This window comes from Thermobia domestica, chromosome 8 (assembly GCF_964235325.1).
Source record: "Thermobia domestica chromosome 8, izTheDome1.hap1.1, whole genome shotgun sequence".
Taxonomy (NCBI): domain Eukaryota; kingdom Metazoa; phylum Arthropoda; class Insecta; order Zygentoma; family Lepismatidae; genus Thermobia; species Thermobia domestica.
The window spans coordinates 151,152,531-151,172,444 of NC_137461.1; positions in this window are offsets into that span (position 1 = coordinate 151,152,531).

Genomic DNA, 19,914 nt, shown 5'->3' on the forward strand with positions numbered 1-19,914 from the left:
TAGGCCGTGTCCTCTACACAGTTGAGGGCCCTTGGCGCGGGTATTTAAAGGCCTAACCCATATATATATATATATATATATATATATATATATATATATATATATATATATATATATATATATATATATATATATATATATATATATATATAGGGGAGAAGGGGACATTGGTACACGGGGCACATAGGTACAAGGTAGATGTTTTTCCACTGTGAAGAGGTAAATGGACAACAGTTTGGTGTTGGCAACATTGGTGACAAAAGAACATCGTGAGGCACAGTTGATGGATGTACGCAGCGTTCTTTTCTCTGTGCAGAAAAAACTTGATTTCTTAGAGCAAAAGTAAGTTTTTACTTATGTCTTTGTAAGCTAATATTTGTAATAAGCACTGGAGTTTTGAAAACTTATGTATGTTGCATGGAAGTGTAATTCTTTACAAATAATTTCATTTATGTTTAATTGCCCTGAGTGGAGTAATTTTTCAGTTATAGGAATTAATGATCCTGAAGTTCGGGTGGGGCACATTAGTACACATGCATGTGGGTAGATTGGTACGCACCAATGTGCCCCCACTGCTCTGTACCAATCTACCTCTTCCATTTGTAATTATAAGGGTAAACTACTATTTGTACATTTCCCATGTATCACAGTTTTCGTTGTGTTTAACATCAAGTAGAAAAAGTTACTAATAAGAGACTATCTCATGTGTGATCGCTTGATTTCCGTAATCAAAGCATAAAAATAAATAAACTAAAATAATATGGAAAACTTTCCTATTATTATATTTTCGACTTTACGAAACTATAGATGTAGCGAAAGGTACACAAATTTTCGAATGGAAAATTGTTTAACCATTTAGGAGCATTGATAACAAAAATGCGAATATTCTTTCCCCCAGGTCATAACATGCGACAGATTTTAATAGGCACATGTCTGACAAAAATCAACCTCAAATATATATATTTGTACATGGACGCTAAAAGCAAGCGAGTAGTAAGTGTCATATTTATTCGACTTTCAGCAACCTATTTGAAAGTTATTCGGCGAAGTTCTTGAAACTTTAATATTATAAAGGTAAGTTCTGTTGCTTTTTGTGGAGGTCTGTGTTCAATTGGCCCTCACACCGTGAGTTGAATGCGAATGGAGATAAGGCGAAGATCAGTTGTTGGTGTTGATATACCCAACATACTACCTGGTTGTATCAGTTCAGTTACACAGTGAACTTGCGTAGAGACAGAGTAAACACGGGACCTCAACAGAGAGCCCTAAGGGCGAGTATGGTGTATGAGTTCAAACTGGGGCCAAACGCCGCTGTAGCAAGAGAGAAGATATAGCAGGCCTTTTGTGAGAGTGTCGTGACTACACGGACAGTACAACGGCGGTTTAACAAGTTTAAAAACGGTGACGAAACACTGGAAGACACACCACGTGCCGAAATACCACCACATTTACAAAATGAATATCTTCAGGCAGCAATTATGGCGAACAGTGGCCAGATATGTGAGGAACTGAGACTACAATTCAGTGTGAGTGAAGAAACCGTTCGAAAGCACCTCCATCAACTTGGGAAGCACTGTTGGGTCGCTGGGTTCCACATGATTGGATCCGAGCTAGAATGAAACGCGAGCAGATACCTGTGTTTCTTTGCTGTCTTGTATGAGGAAGGAGAAATTTCTGGAAGGGTGTTGACATATGATGAGAAGTGGGTCCTGCTGTGTGTTTGGTGGAATGCTCGTGGCATCGTGCATCGGGAACTGTTACCAGCTTGTCAGAACATCAATGCAACTGTGTACTGTGAGCAGTTGGTATGTATTCGAGAACAACTCAAATCTCTAGAGCCAGCATATCTGAATCGCAAAGTGGTCCTCCTATTACAGGACAACGCTAAGCCCCACGTGACTAGGATGACCCGGGACAACATTCTATGCCTTTTATGGGAAACACTACTGCATCCGCCATACTCCCCGGACAATGCACCATCCTATTACCACCTGCTCTACCGCGATGGAATCTATGGCCTTCCAGAGCGTTGGTTGAAGGTCGTCGATGCTGGTGGGACTATTTTTGATCTTCCAAGTACGTCTTAGGTGACATATCGATGTTCGAAGGTTGTAGGTGACAAAGCGACAGAACTTTTTTGGTTACCTTTATAATAACAAAGTCCCCCCCCCCCCTTGTGAGACAAGGGGACGCTCGAATCAAAATTATAACATCTTTTCCAGTTAGTAGTTGAGGTATGAAAGATTTCAAAATTTTGTAAACTGTAGGTAGCCCTTGGATTATTTACTTCTATTTTTCCTTATAGAGACATAACCCCATTTATACTACGTTTTTATCTTTGTAAATACCTTTCGGAAATTTTAAATTTTGATGAGAACACAATCAAGCATTAGACTTTTTATTTTATTTTTATTTATTTATTTCTTTTTGTAACAGGTTGAACTAGATATATTTAATTACTAAAGATTCTGACAAATCTTCACATTCTTTTTATGAAACGTGTTTTCTTTTCTTTTTTTTTTTTTTTTTTTTTTTTTTGCATTTCTGCTGCTGTAGGTCCTTAAATCTATTGTTAAAATACTTGAGTTTGTGGAAGTTTAATATTATATTTCAAAATATTTCATGGAAAAATAAAACAAAAAATTACGTTATCTCTATTAAGTCTGTGCGATATTTCACTTTGCTCGTACCAATCTGTCCCAAGCCAGTACATGGGGAAGATTGGTACAGATTGCAGACCTTTCGTAAAATGTAATTTACTCCAGGTAGGACATTAGTAGAAACAATATTGTACATTGTAAAATGTAGCTAAAGAATCACAGTTTAAGTAGAAAAAAAAATCATCTTTTTCAAGCTGACGATATGCTCTAAAATTTCGGGTAAATAAAAATCGTACCAATGTCCCCTCTCCCATATATATACACTTAACGCTACGGACTAGAGGGGGGTCTTTGCTAAGTACGAAGTTTTACTGACTCACGGAACCATACTAGTATGATCAAGGAGAGCCGGGCCCCAGAAGACTTCTTTCGGAAAGATGAACTTAGGCTTCCGCAATCTTTTAGGTTGGAAGACTCAAGAAAGCACTTGCGATCGCGAAAATTCGACCAAGTCCTACAAGTCTTGCGCCTCGCGATCCCTGCACGGCCCCTCGGGCTACGGACCCTTGGCGATCGCCAAGTAGACAACTTGGCCAGTTCGGCACTGCCTCTACATCACTAAGTAGAAACAAAATAGAATGGTATTAGAAGATATAAATTATAGTTACAGCATATGCTGCAACCAAGAGGGCACAATCATAAACCTGAATCTGTTAAACAGTAGTAGATTTTAAATGACATTAATTGTTCTGGATACATTCTAGTTGAGCTACACATAATAATCAATGTATAAAAAACGTGCCCAAATTGTAAACACTAATTGGTGAAAACGTTGAATAAGTGGTGATTTTAAACAGTTTTGAAATTGTATGGGCACCATTTTGGTGTGAGCTCTCAAACTGTCAAATAAACAACAGAATATTTCTTTTTTTCATACAAAACGTTGTCCGATAATTCTTTGAAATTAAATTACCATAACGAAAGGGATTTTAATAAACGATCTTCCACTAAATATAAAATTAATGAAAAAAATCGAATGTACTAAATACTTAATATTTGTATATATACAAAATGTAATTCTGGAAAAACATACATATATCAATAGGCAATCCAACAACACCCTTATCTAACGCAAGAATGGCTAATCTAATAATGCTTTTGTACTCTAAGTACATGATGAAATATTAATTTTCATTCATTGCACAGCGTTCAAATTCATGTGTCCATTGGCTTATTATTTCTCCTGTCAAAAGTTGAACTTATTATTTATTATTTCTCGAACATTAATTTTGGAACATTATAGGCTGAATTTTCGAACTTTTGGTTTCAGGTTATAACAGTAAGAAGAGAGTACATTGTGTGTTATAAGCAGTGCTTAACTCTTTTGAAGGGCTACTATATTATTTAGGTTTCTTCGTTTATTGATTTGTATGTTGTGGCTGTCTTTTCAACTTAAGTAAAAATATCAGCATTAATGCATGAACTTCTGTAGAAAAGAAAAGTATAGAAGAATGTATGGTAATACTAAAGACTTTCAACTCGAACATCTGACACACCCTATCTTACTCACAAGTCTTTAGTGCTGTAGTTTCAATCAGAGAAAGGAATTTCAGGAGTGTCGGGCTTCGAAATACATACTAGGAGCCAATGGAGTAAAGCTGTGGGTTTAACGGTGTTGAATGTCTACGTCATCTTTGTTTTATTCTACGACTTTACGGGCTAATGAACTAAGCTATGGGTTTAACGATGTTGACTGCATACGTCATCCTTGTTTTTCTTACCCATTGATAGTATGGGGAGTTGTTTTTGTATTTTTATTGAAATAAACTAAAATATTAAAGATGTGATTTTATTAATTTTTTTCTTCAAATCCATTTAAATGCTCTTTACTTCTTGAAAATTAAATTTAATTATGAGTAATTTTTATCGCCGATTTACATTAACTCAACTCAACAAAATGTTTCCAGAAGTGTCTGCGAAAACATTGTATCAAATTATGGCCGACAAGTTGGGTTATCACAAACTCTGTGTGAAGTAGGTGCCAAAAATGCTGGCAGACACTCACAAAGAGCAAAGAATGATAGCTGTGTGTGATTTTTTGACCCGCTAGGGAGAAGATGGGGATTATTTATATTCTTACATAGTGGTGGGGGATGAAACCTGGATATCGTACGCCACTGGAGAGTGAAGCAGCAATTAAGGCAATGGCGGTATTCTGGTTTTTCTAAAATGAAGAAATTCAAACTTTATATGTTCACAAAATCATGACAATTGTTTTCTAACAAAAAAGGGTATGGTTGTATGATTCTTGCGAAATTCTTAGAACCAGAACGAACGACTACGCTATATGTATATTCCCAAACACTGAATAACGTGCCATCCAAATTCGGCACAAAAGATTGCTACACTATGAAATTTTTCCTAGCCGTGACAACGTCTGCCCAGACACAGCTGTTCGTACTGTTAAAACAATTCAAAGATTTTGATTGGAACTATTCAATCATCCACTTACAGTCCCGACCTTGCCCCAATTTGTTTCTTTTCCCTTACCTGAAAAAGTGGCTTGAATTGAAACGTTTCAACGACAGTAAAGTGCTCAAGACACCAGTTTTGGACTGGCTTCACAGCCTGTATACGGAAGGTTGTGTCACGCTACCAGAAATGTCTGGAGGTTCATGGTCACTACCTCAAAAAATAGCGAAGATATGTACTTCTTTATCAATCACAATAATTTTCTTATATCATTTTCTTGTTTTTTTAAATATCGGCTTTTTTTTGTCATGCTCCTGGTAAAAATGATCTGTCAAATGGAATGATAAACACTTCTGACCAGAGTATATACACTTATTTATTAAAAACTAAATTACCACAGGTGGGAGAGTAATTAAGTCAGGACAGGTGGTCGACAGATGACACCAGGGGAAGTACGACTCAGGGGGCTTCCCATGCAGACAATGAATTTGAGTACTTTCACTTTTAGTATAAATGTCTGTGATCCTATGATATCTCTTTCAGTTAGTGTCTGATGAACACAACGTTAAGTTGTCGAAACAGTTACACTGTAATTTAGTTTTTAATAAATAAATGTATATACTCTGGTCAGAAGTGTTTATTATTCCATTTAGTGAATTCCAGAATCGTGATGGATAGATATGCCAAAATTTTCACAAAACGATTCTGAAAAATAGGAGTCTTCTTCACGCAGCGAGAAACTCCCAAGAATGTGAATAATAAAGTAGGTGCCAATATTCACCAATATTTTATATTGTTTTCGTTTAGTTGGAGAAAGTATACATTTGTTTACTTGTAATGGTAATGTTAGTAATAGTGATTATAAGCGTTAGAAGTAACGATGATAATAAAATGCAGAAATCTTCAGTTTCAAATTTGTCCCTAATTACACTACTTCTGCTTACTTCCAAGTTTGCCTTCAGTTCAATCTAGGAACCCTAACCAGATACAGACCTCTACTTGTTTCTAAATGTTTTTATTTTTGCGCACAGAACATCCTGTTGTCTTTTTTTTCTTTCTTTCTTTCTTTTTTTTTTTTAATCTCCATGCATACCTTGTTGGTGTAGTTAGAGAGTATTTCAGCTTTTCATTCTTCCATTTAAACTGGTTTTAGAAGTATCAGTATTTGGAAATGCAATATGTTTTGGTGACTTATTTCTTACACCAAGTTTATATAATTTTCTTACACCAAGTCGAATCAATATTTAATCCTTAATCTTTGATACCTCAATAGATTTTTCCCATGGGATGGAGTAAATTTCTAATAAAAAGAAAGTGTCATAAAATACTTTCAGAGGCTACTAAATTGTAAGGTTCCTTGTTTATTGATTTGCAAGTGCTGTTTAGTTTCCTTCTTTTACTGAGCAAGAATAACAACATTAATCCAAGATCCATGAAATTCTCTAGAAAAAATGTAGAGCAATACACGGAAATACTTAACTCTTTCCCGCGGTTCCACGACAGCTTACATACTCTTCTTCACCCATCTGTCATTGGCGCTGAGTTGTCAATCAGACATAGACTTTTGCTTATTTTTGTATAGAAAATCGTAAATATTTCAGTTGATGAAGTTAGTTTCTATAGCTGCATGAGTATATAATTGAACTTTTAAAATGTATTAGTTTGTTAAATGCTGAACGTCTATGATATTTCTAATAAAATTCGATTAGATGTAACTAGGTACTATTTACAGAGACAACTCTTATCCTCAGTTTTTCTATTGTTAAACTCTTCCAGCAGCTTCCATAAACGTTTATATTTGTGTGGTAAATTATTGAATTCATCACGAAACATGAAAATACAAGTACAGTGACAGTATAAATAGTATAAAAATAGTTAAATCAATAAGAGAATGAAGATGAAACTTGTTTACCTATATAGTTATTGCTTACCAAATATTGCAAATCTTGCAGATTAATTGTCAGAACATACAAATGACGCTAAACCACTTCCTATATTAGTTTAAATCTCAATAGCTACCACTGCGGCGTTATTTCTTCTTGATTTTTTAAAGCGAACATTTCTCTTGGATGTGTAATAGATAAATTAAAACTTAAAACAAGATAATGTATAAGCAAAATGATCTTAATATATTTTACTTACTCAATAATATAAACAAGGTGACGTAGTCCTTTTATTTTTATTTATTTATTTTTTTAGATCAGATTACCTTTGAACTGGGTCATGTCATGTGTTAAATGACGTTTTTACTCATTTGTAGGATACTCCACATCAAGTTAATGTATAGCGATGTATGTCACAATGTCAGAAGCTTATTTGCAGTATTTTTACAATAAGTTAAAATACGTTACAATATGATGTGTCAACAACTATATGAACAATAATGATGTTACTGTGCATACACACAAATGGAAATGCACGCGTAGTCTTCCTCCTTTCTTTCTTTCAATCACACTGTCGCAAAAGGAATTATGTAAAACAGGATGTTCAAATTCGCGAATTCAGCTTTTACGCCCAGCGACCTTAAACCCATCTTTATATTGCAAGAACAAATGACCTAAACCAAAATTGTGTATCAATAGGTTCATGAGCAAAGTAACCAAACCATTTCTTGCTAAAAATATCTACGTTCGTGTTCATGTTGTAAAAAGGAGATTATTTTTTCCCTTATGGAAACTTTTCTCTAAATCTAGTTCTCAAAGAACCATAGTGTTGTGCCGATATAATCAAATTAAAATAGAAATCCTCTTCACAACCGAACATCTCTGAAGTTGTAGACTAAATTCAAATATTTACAGATAACTTTAAGAGCTTCATAAGTTCAACATCTATCTTGATTTCTTTAAAATATGATTTTGTTTTAATTTTATGACATCATTTCATCGACATAGCCAAAGAATATGATAACTAAAAAAGTCGAAACATTTCGGTAACACAATTCCTGGAAACACTAATAGTTGTAGTAAATCATTCATAAAATTAAATACATAACATAATTCATGATTTTTTTTAAAAAAAATACAGAAACATATTATAGTTCACAAATGAAAACGTGTTCGAAAACAGAAATTTGTAACGTTTCAAAGTTAAAAAAAGTTTGCCTAAATTACTATTTGACTTTTTCAACTATAAAGAAAGTAAAATGATTCAGTAAAAACAATAAATAAATAAATAAATAAATAAATAAATAAATAACGAAGGTTAACGTGTAACTTCTCTTGGTTTTGAAAATAAAAATCTTAACAGAAATTATTTTGAGTAAAAATAGATGAATGAATAAGGATTTTCTGTATTGAAAAATAATAATAATAATAAAACTTAACTGTAAACAAAGACAAACTTCCTGCGACTGGTAAATTAGAAAATTATTCATTTCTTTTCTTAAAACTGAATATATAATAACAACAACGAGGTTAAATGTAAGCAGTTTTTTAAAGAAAAAAATAAGATTAATATTCAGAGTATCTCAACTACTGAGTTGTGAAAATTCGTTTTTAAGTGAATAACTTAAAATTTGTTTCTTAGAACGCTTAAAAGTTTCCTACATTGAACAGTAGAATGAAGTAAATTAATAATGAGGGAAATATCTGGTGTTTGAATTAGTCTTAAAAACTATAACAGAGGGAAAATTATTACATACATTTGTATTATTTATTGAAATATATATTTAGTATAGTGTTATTTATTCAATCAATATTTCTCATGCTTTACATTGAATGGAAAGAGAATACTGTAATTGCGCATAATATAATTTCAAATTTTGTTAAATATGATATAAACAACTTTTAATTAGCCAGTTATTGACAGGAAAGTAATTTCAATCATACAAACAACGGATATGTTCTCAATCTTTTTCTCCACGTTATCTCGCATTTGACATTAGCTGACTTAAATCTCGAAAGGAAGTAAATTTAAGATAATTGAGTTTGATGCAATCTACATCAGTTAATTAAAATAAGCTTATAGATCTTGATTTTGAATAATTGTTAAATCAAGAAACATGGAGTAACAGAGACAAGGAAGGAGTAAGTTGATATATTTTTTAAAAAACAATCAATCAATTAATAAATGAATTGCAACGCAGTCGTACTAAACTATACAAATCCATAGCGTTTGAGAATTGTCTTACTCTACATCATAATGTTAATAATAGAGTAATGTAATTTAAGTTGTGGTTCACTGAATTCGCTATCAAAATATGTCAATTATTCTGCTTTTAATGTGCGGTGTAACTAGTGGATATCATTATACAAGCACGATTCCTTTTTGAGATCAGAGAACTAGATTCAATGACCTCAAAGTTTTAGGAGGTTAATGTCCCATCTCTTTACCAAGCTAGCGAGAGCGCTACTAATCCTTCGAGGTCTTGTTTACGACCTCAAAAATTCCGTATCTGGCTCTTTCAATGTATTTTATGAGTACAAACTATTTCTTACATGTCACGTGAATCGTTTTGTTCTACATTTCAAATATAGGCCTGCAGTTCGTGTACGTATGCAACTGACTTCCGGTTTAAATTAAGGACTTTACTTAAGTTTGTTTTCGTGACGGAACATACATACTACTCCTATACATATTCATATTGAAACATATACCGGGTTTTCACATAAAATGTCCAGTGCTTATTAAAAAAAAAGTAAAAGGATAAAGCAAAAAGTGAAAGGGCAAAACTTAAAGGCTGTATCGAATGGAGTGTTCTGCTTTCCAAACAGGGTCGTACTTCTTACTTAATCAGATTTCTTTTTCCTTTTTTTTAAGCATTTAGGAAACGAATGAATATTTTTGAAATAAATTTTAAATTGATTTACTACTGAAATATTACTGTGAAAGCAAACATGAGAAACCAAAGATATATAGGTGTGTTACATTTCTAATTCAAAATCTCTTATATATGAAAATTAAAGTGACTATGTTTGTGACTTAAACTCTTGAACCACCCGACCAATCAGATCAGATTTTCAACATAGGAGAGGTTCGGGCTTGAGAGTGTTTTAATCATTGCACTTTGACAGTACAGCGTAGGGGAGGGGAAGGAAGGTAACTTAAATATAAAAATCAATAAAACTTAATAACAACTGAACCACGAGACCGATCGCTATCAAATTTGCCACATAGGTGAGGTTCAAGCCTGAGATAGTTTCCATTATTTCACTTTGACGGTGCAGCGTAGGGGAGAAGGAAGGGGGGAATATATTTTTAAAAAATGAAAATGAAAGTGAAAGTGACTGCCTTTGTGATTTAATAAGTCTTCAACTCCCGACCGATCTCGATAAAATTTTCAACATAGATGAGGTTCAGGCCTGGGAGTGTTTTTATCATTTCACTTTGATGGTGCAACTCAGGGGGGAGAGGGAGGAAGAGATATTTAAAAATGACCGAAATTGACCAATATTTGTGTCGAATCCATAGTTTTCGGGTCGCTGAGATAAACAATGACTCTTCCGATTCCATTTAAATCAAATTCAGCCCTGCAACTTAGGAGAAGGGTAGGTAGATAAAAATGATCGGGAATGACTTATATTAGTGTCGAATCCACAGTTTTCGGGGTCGCTGACATGAAGAGCGACACTTCCGATGCCATTTAAATCCAAATTCAGCCTACAACAATACTATTTAATTTTTACTGTTATTTTTATCGAACACATGACATAAGGAGTTGTGCATTTAAAGTTTTTATTTCAGCCCAGTGAAGGGGGTAATCAATGCTTGTTATAAAATAACTAGAGAATAGTCAGTAGTGAAGTCATTTACGGTAGGTTTAAGAGGGACATTACTCAAGGGGTTCAGTATATTCTGTCCCCGGTAGACTTGTGAACTAATTCCTCGAAGATATGTGGCTTGCAAATAGTCTTTGGGATGGGATACCAGGATTCAATTCTCGATAGGCACACGTGTGATTCAGAGTTTACGTTAAACAGTTGATCTGTCTCTTGGTGCTGAAAATGAATGATTGAATGAATTACTCATTTGCTTTAGAAACGATCGAGAGCGTACACATACTTGTTTCAATGGATCATGAAAACATTATCATGTTCCTATTTTAGTAATGAATAAATGTAAATAAAAAAGAAACGAAGTTTGTTAATTTTTCACCATTACTACTTAGTTTTTGTGTCTCTTTCAAATTGGGTTAAATATATATGCCTATGAGTCGGTTAAGGGGAGTTCATGATGGTCCAGTGGTAGAGTGATCATGTCTAGTGCGAAAGGTCCCGCTCATGTGAATTTCTGGTGGACAACATCGTGTCTGTGAGTTTTCTCCGAGTTTCCCCTTTTCTCCTGCATTCTCATTCCGCCAATTATTTCATAATGTACTTTCATTAATTAATTTGTCTCCTTTATCCTACCTAAAGAACAGCAGCATGGGACATACAACTAGAAATGTCGTGCCATTTACGTATCGATTGATAAAATTCATTGAAAAAATAGGTTGAGCAGCGTTGACATCAATTGCTTTCCGCTTGTTGAATAACTTGAATTATTTGTTCTGATTAAAATATGTAAAGTAAAGTTAAATAATTCCATATGTAATGCATACCGGTATATACTGGATATGTGATTATACAATGGCAATTTTTTCTGTAGTATTTGAACCAAATATTAAAATTTAAAGAATGACCTCAAAGTAAACATCACTGGAAACCCCAAAGCCAGGGGGCTGTAAAGCCAGTTTCACCGCCATTGCCGATGTGACTTCCCTGTTGTAGGATTTATTTACTTATTTGCCTGTTTTGCATACAAATGAGAGTATTTTCGAGTACGCATATAGTTGTCAAAATTACAAAATAATTATATATATATATATATGCTATAAAAAACTTACAAATAGAATAATACATACATAACTATGACTTTTAAAGCTTACACATTCATAACATAATTAACAAAAGACATTTATATATTGTCTTCAAAAATCTCCTTTACCGAGTAGTAACACTTATCTACTAAGAACTTATGAAGATCAGATTTAAACATAGAACATGATTTGTTTTGCTTTATAAAGTCAGGTAACTTATTGAAAATTTTTGTACATTTAATATATACGCTTTTTTGAAAAAACGAGAAATTTTGGAAAATAACAAGCAAATTATTAACGAATCGAGTAGCCTATTGTATTTATAGACGTTACTATTTTCAATAAATAAGTGTTTGTTACGGTAAACAAGATAATTTTATGTAGACACACACAAGGTAATGGTAATATCTTTTGTCCTCAAAAGATGGGCTTGCAAGAAGACTTTGGTGACAACCCAAACACAACTCTTAGTGCTTTCTTTTGTAAGCGAAACGTGCTAATACATTCAGTAGAATAATCCCAAAAAATAATACCGTAAGTTATTAAAGAATGGAATTTTGCATAGTACACCGAAACTAAAGCCTGTCTTGTGACATTACCTCTTAGTCTACGGAGGCCGAAACAAATACTACTTAATTTTTTGTTGAGTTGAGAAATATGCTCATTCCAAGTTAGTTTCAAACTAATGGTAACACCAAGAAATTTAGTTGAAATAGAAAAGTCGACTTTTTTGTTATTTACCATTACATAAGGAATAAATTTATTTTGAAGAGGATAATAAAAATTTAGCAAGGAAATTTTATCCCTGTCTAAAACTAATTTATTGCTACTTAATCGTACAATTACTTAATCGTAAAAATGCAGTGTTTAGATTATATTCAATATCATGTGAGTTACCTGTAATAATAACATTGGTGTTATCAGCAAATAAAACACGTTTATTAGGCAAAATTTCGTGTGTCAAATCATTAATGTATATAAGAAAGAGGAATGGACCAAGCACTGATCCTTGAGGTACACCAGTTACTATTGTACCTTTATAACTACTAAACTAATGAATTTTGCCATCATTTTAGTTCGTAATTTGAACTATCTGATACCTATCCTTCAAGTAAGACTCGTTCCATTTATTGGCAGTCCCTCTTATATCATAAAAGCATAATTTTTTAAGCAATTATGATTTTCAGTGTCAAATTCCTTAGTAAGATCAACAAAAAGTCCAATTGCCCATTTTTATTACTTATTGGGAGCATAACAGTACTAAGAGAATCAAAACTTGCAGAATCAGTAGATTTGCCAGTTAAAAACACATGTTGTGATAATGATATTAGATTATTGGAATGTAAGTAATTCCTTATCTTATTTGACATTAACGTCTCATTTTTTTTTTGAAAATACAAACAAAACTGAGATAGTGTGATAATTATTAATATTGTAACGACTGCCGTTTTTGAACAAGGAAATCACTTTAGCCACTTTTAATCGCTGTGGGAAAATGCCTGATTCTAGGGGAAAATTTATTACATGAGCCAAGTGGGGAGCAATTATCGAAGCAAATTGTTTTATAATAGTAAATGATACTTTATCAAGACCTGCAGAACTGCTATTTCTCATCTTTCTTATAATAGTTAATATTTCATTAATAGTTTCTGGGGTAACAAAAATACATTTTGTATAAGAAGGTATATTTGAAGAACCACTTGTACCAGCTTGGTGGGAAAGAGCACTAAGAGCTACCTAAGGAGAAGTTATAAAATAATTATTAAATTTACTTGCAATTTCAGCAGGATTTGTAATTCTTTTATTGTCAAAAATGATGTGATTCAAATTAGCAATATTACCTTTATTTGTGTGTACCGACTGGTGAATAATATTCCACATAGTTTTAATTTTATTTCTATAATTATTAATCAAAAATTTTCGAATTATGCATTAACTTTGCTATCTTAATAACTTTCTTATATGTTTACTTATACTTTTTAACGTAATTTCTGAATACAACAGAAACATTTGTATCATTGTATAGCTATCACTAATTGCCATTAACTTATTCACTAAAATTAAAAAAAAACAAACAAAAAAAAAACGTGGAGGCAGAGCCGTGCCGTGGAGGGGGGGGGGCGAGCGGGGCGATGACCCCGGGCGCCGAAGTAAGCGGGCGAAAAATTCGAGAGAGAAAAGGAAAAAGATAGGAAAAATTGCTTGGAATATATGGGGGCGCCGTCGTATACTCTCGCCCCGGGCGCTGACTGTCCACGGCACGGCTCTGCGTGGAGGTAAGCATAGCAAAGAGTGTACGATCTAAATCTGCGGCCAAAATGCATTAATTTGATGAACGAATCATTTGTAAAATACTCCAGGATTATTTTCGATGTATACATGGTATACGAACAAACCTTCGCGGCTGAAACATCATCACCTACAGTCTTGCGTGGCCAAGATCTCGCGGGATAAAATATTACGGGCTCATTCAAACTGAAGCGAATGTTGAACACGAAACACTTAAAAAATAGGCAGGAAGATTCACGCCTCATTCTCCAACGATTAACACCATGTAGTGGAGTTGATTGGGAAGCATAAAAAATATTCAAAAATGAAAATATCATATTATGATATGATATTTTCAATTGTCACCTCTTCATACCTCTATCAAAGATCTAGTTTCTTGATGCTACAGAAAGTTAAAATTCTTTATATTAGAAGAATTTCAATTGAAGTGTGAAAGTGTAGCTATCAGAATTTCTAATACTAATTTTAAAACATCGCTCCACTACATCTTATTTTCAATTTTCCATATACACATTTTTTAAAGTTACCTGGTAAAGGAATATTTATCCTACCCTTGCTTTAATGACCAAGTGGCCTTACTAACCACTTAAGGCAAGTGTACTAGAATCTATCTCTGGTAGAACACACAGACAGATAGACAAAGGTTCTTTATATGGATATTATCTGTAAACTTTGATTTCTTCATTCTGCAAAATATGAAGAAAGTTCTACACTTTATTTGTGAAATGGTTTTGTGCTAACGTTCAGTCTTTAGTCACATTTATTTAATTATTCTCATACTAGCAGAAGTGCTATTCTTCGCACAGAATGAATGAGGTTTAATAAATATAAAACCGGGAAATTAAACACTGAAGAAATTGATCCCTTTAGAAACGGAATATTTAACAGAGCTGAAACACGCGTTCGTTCATTTTTTTAAAAAAGTTTATATATCGAATTTCCCACATGAAACTTGAGTGAGTTTTCATTTTCTGAATAAAAAACGAGACATTTGAATTTTAGCAGCGGAATTTTCAAAAACGCTGAAACACATACCTTATTCGTAATGAAGAGTTACTTATATAGCTCTATATACAAGGTGGTAGGTAACTCCACCGACAAACTTTGGGAGGCGGTTCCTTATACGAAATGAAAGAAAAAAGTCCTAATAAACATGGATCGAAAAACGTCTCCTTTTAGAGTTGTGAACTATCGAAAATTCGGAATATCACGTTTCAAAACGCTCTGGCTTAGAAACTATAGGGCATATCCCAAGCGGTTTAAGGAATTACACAGAAACTGGTATACACTCTATCTAAATATCCATGTTTTATAATTCACCAGTACCAGCGAAACGAACGCACCACTAGTACTTAAAGGAGTATCCCTATACTTCAACTTCCTTTTTACAGTTCCTTTCACCGATAACGGAGGATGGTACAACATGGATATTTAGATAGAGCACATACTGGTTCCTGTGTAATTCCTTAAAGTGCTTGGGATAGGTCCTATAGTTTCTAAGTTAGGGAGTTTTCAAAAGTGATTTTTCGAATTTTCAATGGATCATAGCTCTGAAAGGAGACGTTTTTCGGCCCAAGTTTATTAGATCTTTTTTCTTTCATTTTATATAAGGAATCGTCTCCCGAAGTTTTTCGGTGGGGTTACCTACCACCCTGCATATATCTACTGAGTGTTACGCATTCAACTTAAGGGGGTCCTCGTATTGGACAGTTTCTGAATGAATGAAGGGTAAATTTAATGTTACAGAAATTGCTCACCTCTTTTCCCTGTCAGGAGCGGAATTCTCGAACACACACGTACTTATTTACTTTTAATGAGGATTTTATAGATAGAGTTTCAACTCCCTAGCTTCAGGGATTCATGAGATTTATTGTGGCATAAATATTGAATCTCCCTTTACCTTAATTATATAGCATTAAAAAAATTCTTACCCCTTGCTTTCGTAACAAAGCCAGTATTCTATTCAAATTTCACGTTTCTAGTAGTAGAATGGCCTGGAAGTACATGAGTGATCCACTTTAACTCTTTTATATAATAGTATAAACTAATAACTTTATAAACTAATAACTTTACTATAAATTAGAAACTTTACTACTTACTCGTTGTTAAATACGTTGTAAGCCATATATCTATTTCTATTCAGTAATTCTGAAACACAATGTCCGGAAGAAATACTTAATAGCTACAGCCACTTTTTATGCCTGTGTCAATATTCTTTTAATAGGTCATGAACAACGATGACAGGAAGTAGCGGTTGCACGCAATCGTAGAAGATAATCAATGCGCACACTTTACATTACAATCTATGCAACAGAGTAGCGAAATGTAATGAAATCTTTCACTTTATGGTCCCATGATTTTGCGCTTCCGACTGAGAGAGATGGATGCTTGAAGCAAGTGAATGATGATGGAATAAGTTGTGCAATGAGGAGTAATGTAAACGGATGTAGTCCAAGAAGACCCACAGACAAGAAGTTGTTCATTACAAACTACAAGTATAATCTAGGCAACAGAGTAACGAAATGAAATAAAATATTTTAGTTTAACGTCCCATGATTATGCCCTTTAGAATAAGGGAGATGGATGATTTGGGGAAGTGAATGAAAAATAAAATGAAATCTTTAAGTTTTACGTACCACGATTGTACCGGCGAGGCTAAAGGTGACGGTGATAATGAGAAATGAATGAAATGGTGGAATAAATAAAGTGGGAGGAAGCAGGAGAATCCCGAGTAAACCCACGCACACGGTGTTTGTCCACCACAAAGCTCACTTGGCACGAGCTGGGATCGAACTATGCACCAGAGGTGAACGCTTTCTACCACTAAACCACCGCGGTCCCAGGGAAGTGAATGAATGATGGACGAGTTGGTGGAATGAGAATGCGGGAAGAAACGGGAGCATTCCGAGAAAACGCATGGACACAACGTTGTCCACCACAATTTACTTGGCCATGCATCGAACCAGTGATCCCGCACATCAGAGCTAAGCAATCTACCACTGAGCTACCGTGCCTCATAAAAGAGTAGCGAGACACATACATAGAGGCAAGCTTGAATGATTGATTACCTCTGGAAGTCCTATAGAACACTTATCGTTGGAAGTTGATTCTATCTGCATTTTTTTCACAGACAAACACTATAGTCTATGCATGTGATTTTCAAACAGTGATAATTTTACAGAATTTTCTGAGGCGTGGGTAAGGGTTCGATACATTCAGGGTGAAAATTAGTATTGTAAAAATATTGTTAACCTACATATTGAGTACAAACGGAGATATGACTCAGTGGAGAGGCGCCATTGGAATCATCACTGTTTTCAAACACATTTTAACTTTCTTTAATTTTCTCCCTCCCCCTACATGTTATTCAAAACAATTTATTTGCAATTATTAGCTAATTTAACCTTAGAGCATAACCAATTATGTTTACAATTTAGAGATTTTTGCAAGGCCAACTTCTGTAATATTAACTGAGCAAACTTCCTTTCGTTTGGCGATGTGTGGTCAGCATATATATATATATATATATATATATATATATATATATATATATATATATATATATATATATATATATATATATATATATATATATATATATCTTCAGAACTATTTCTGGCTTTCTAGATTGGAGTTCGCTATTACTTAATTCAATAGTTCATCCCTAATTGCCTTATTATGCTGAGTAAATTATGACTTTTCTGGATTCCTATGAAGAGTCGAGTTCGAGGATGTATGAGACACTATAAGAATTCCAGTACATGGACAAGAATTTTTAATTTTCCAACTATATCATTAATATATTACTTTCCATAATATAATTTATGCACTAAACTCTTAGGGATAATGATACTAATTAACTCAATTACGTATATCAGAATATTTATTTACAACTTTAAGAATAATAAGACATTGTTCCCAGTGGTGTACACAAAGAAAAGGTTCCGGATTTTAACCCATCCCCTTAACAAGACATGAAAAAATAAATATTTACCATATTAAGATATGGATACAAAGATCCTGAAACGATATGAACTTGGGAACTTGTACCCCATTGATGAAATTCTTTGTACGCCATTGATTGTTTCAAGTAATTACGCGGAAAGACGATTTCTGCATCTCTGACTTTGTCCTAATATTATGCCATGCAATACTTATATAAATAACAATTGATATTTTATTATTACAAAAACTATTGTAATGAATATCCAGAATATTCCAAATGAACATTGTACGTAAATTATTTTATACACTAAAAATTATTATTGTTATTTGTACATGAAAATAATATTAGTTCTATTTAATGTTAAACGTTTACAAAAAAATAAGAAGACTAGATTAGGTAGCCAACATTTTAAACTACTGTTATTTTGCCAGATTACTTGGCTTTACAACACTCATGAATTAAATTCTAAAACTTTAAAATATGATGTTTTGTAATTGAAGTGTCCAAATAATATGATCATAATCATCATCATCAAAGGTATTCTGCCAGTATTGGCAGGTTACTTGCCGCAACTGAGAAAATTCCAGGCTCCACGGTCCTGCGCTAACCTCTTCGTCTTCATGTATTATCTTTCTGTTTTTATATTTTTACTGATTGTAGCTTCCTTCATCCCTTTCCTCTTTTTCTGCCACCACACTCTTTAATACGTCCCTCATGATACCGTTCTTTCTTAGCTAATGTCCCTACCAGTTTCTCTTCCTTTTCTCAATAATATCTGAACGTGCTCTTTTCTCCCCCACCATTTCTAAGACCTTCTCATTCCACTCGACCTTACTAATTCTCTCCATTCTTCTCCACATCCACATTTCGAAAGCTTCCAGTCGTTTTTCATCATTTTTGCGTAATGTCCATGTTTCTGACCCATATAATACAATACTCAACACGAAGCAACTCACTAAAATTAGTATTATTGAATTTGAATTGGTAAGACTAACAGTAAACTTTCATATGTACAGTCTAAAAAATCGCATATTCAGATACACACAGCTTTAGTTTCCATGTGTTATTAAGGAGGAAAAAATGAACTATCTGAACAGAAACATTTACTCTACTCTTAATCCAAATAAATTAGGACTTACTGTATACTTTCAGTTTTTTTTTTAAAGTTCTGGAATAACAAATTTGAGATTTGAGGACTAATATTCTTACCGATAATATTTTAACCTACACTTTTGGAGTTCCAAACTGTGCTATGCATGAGTATGGGAAGTTTTATGAAATAACTATATCCACCTATCAGTTTGTCTGTCGATAGGTATCAGAGCAAAAAAATGGTATATATATATATATATATATATATATATATATATATATATATATATATATATATATATATATATATATATATATATATATATATATATATATATATATATATATGGAGAAACTGTTTTCTTATATGAGGCATCCCAGAATACTTTCTATACCCATTCTTAGCCCTCTTCGTCAACCAGATGTGTTAGAAATATGCTATTTTCGATTTCAATGTTAATCACCAAAAAGCAAAAATGATAAAAGATAGAAAGAAGCTAATTTTTTTATGTATTTAGTGCGTCAAGAATATATTCTTTCTTAGCCCTTATCATTCTACTAAAACCGGAAATGGTTTTAAATGCAATTTCCGGTTTCAATATTGATCCCTATTGAAGAAAAACGGTAATAAATGACGATAATCATATATTTTATTTGGATTGAGCGATACAACAATAAGTTTTAGTATCTATATATTAATTTTTCTATTCAAATCGAAC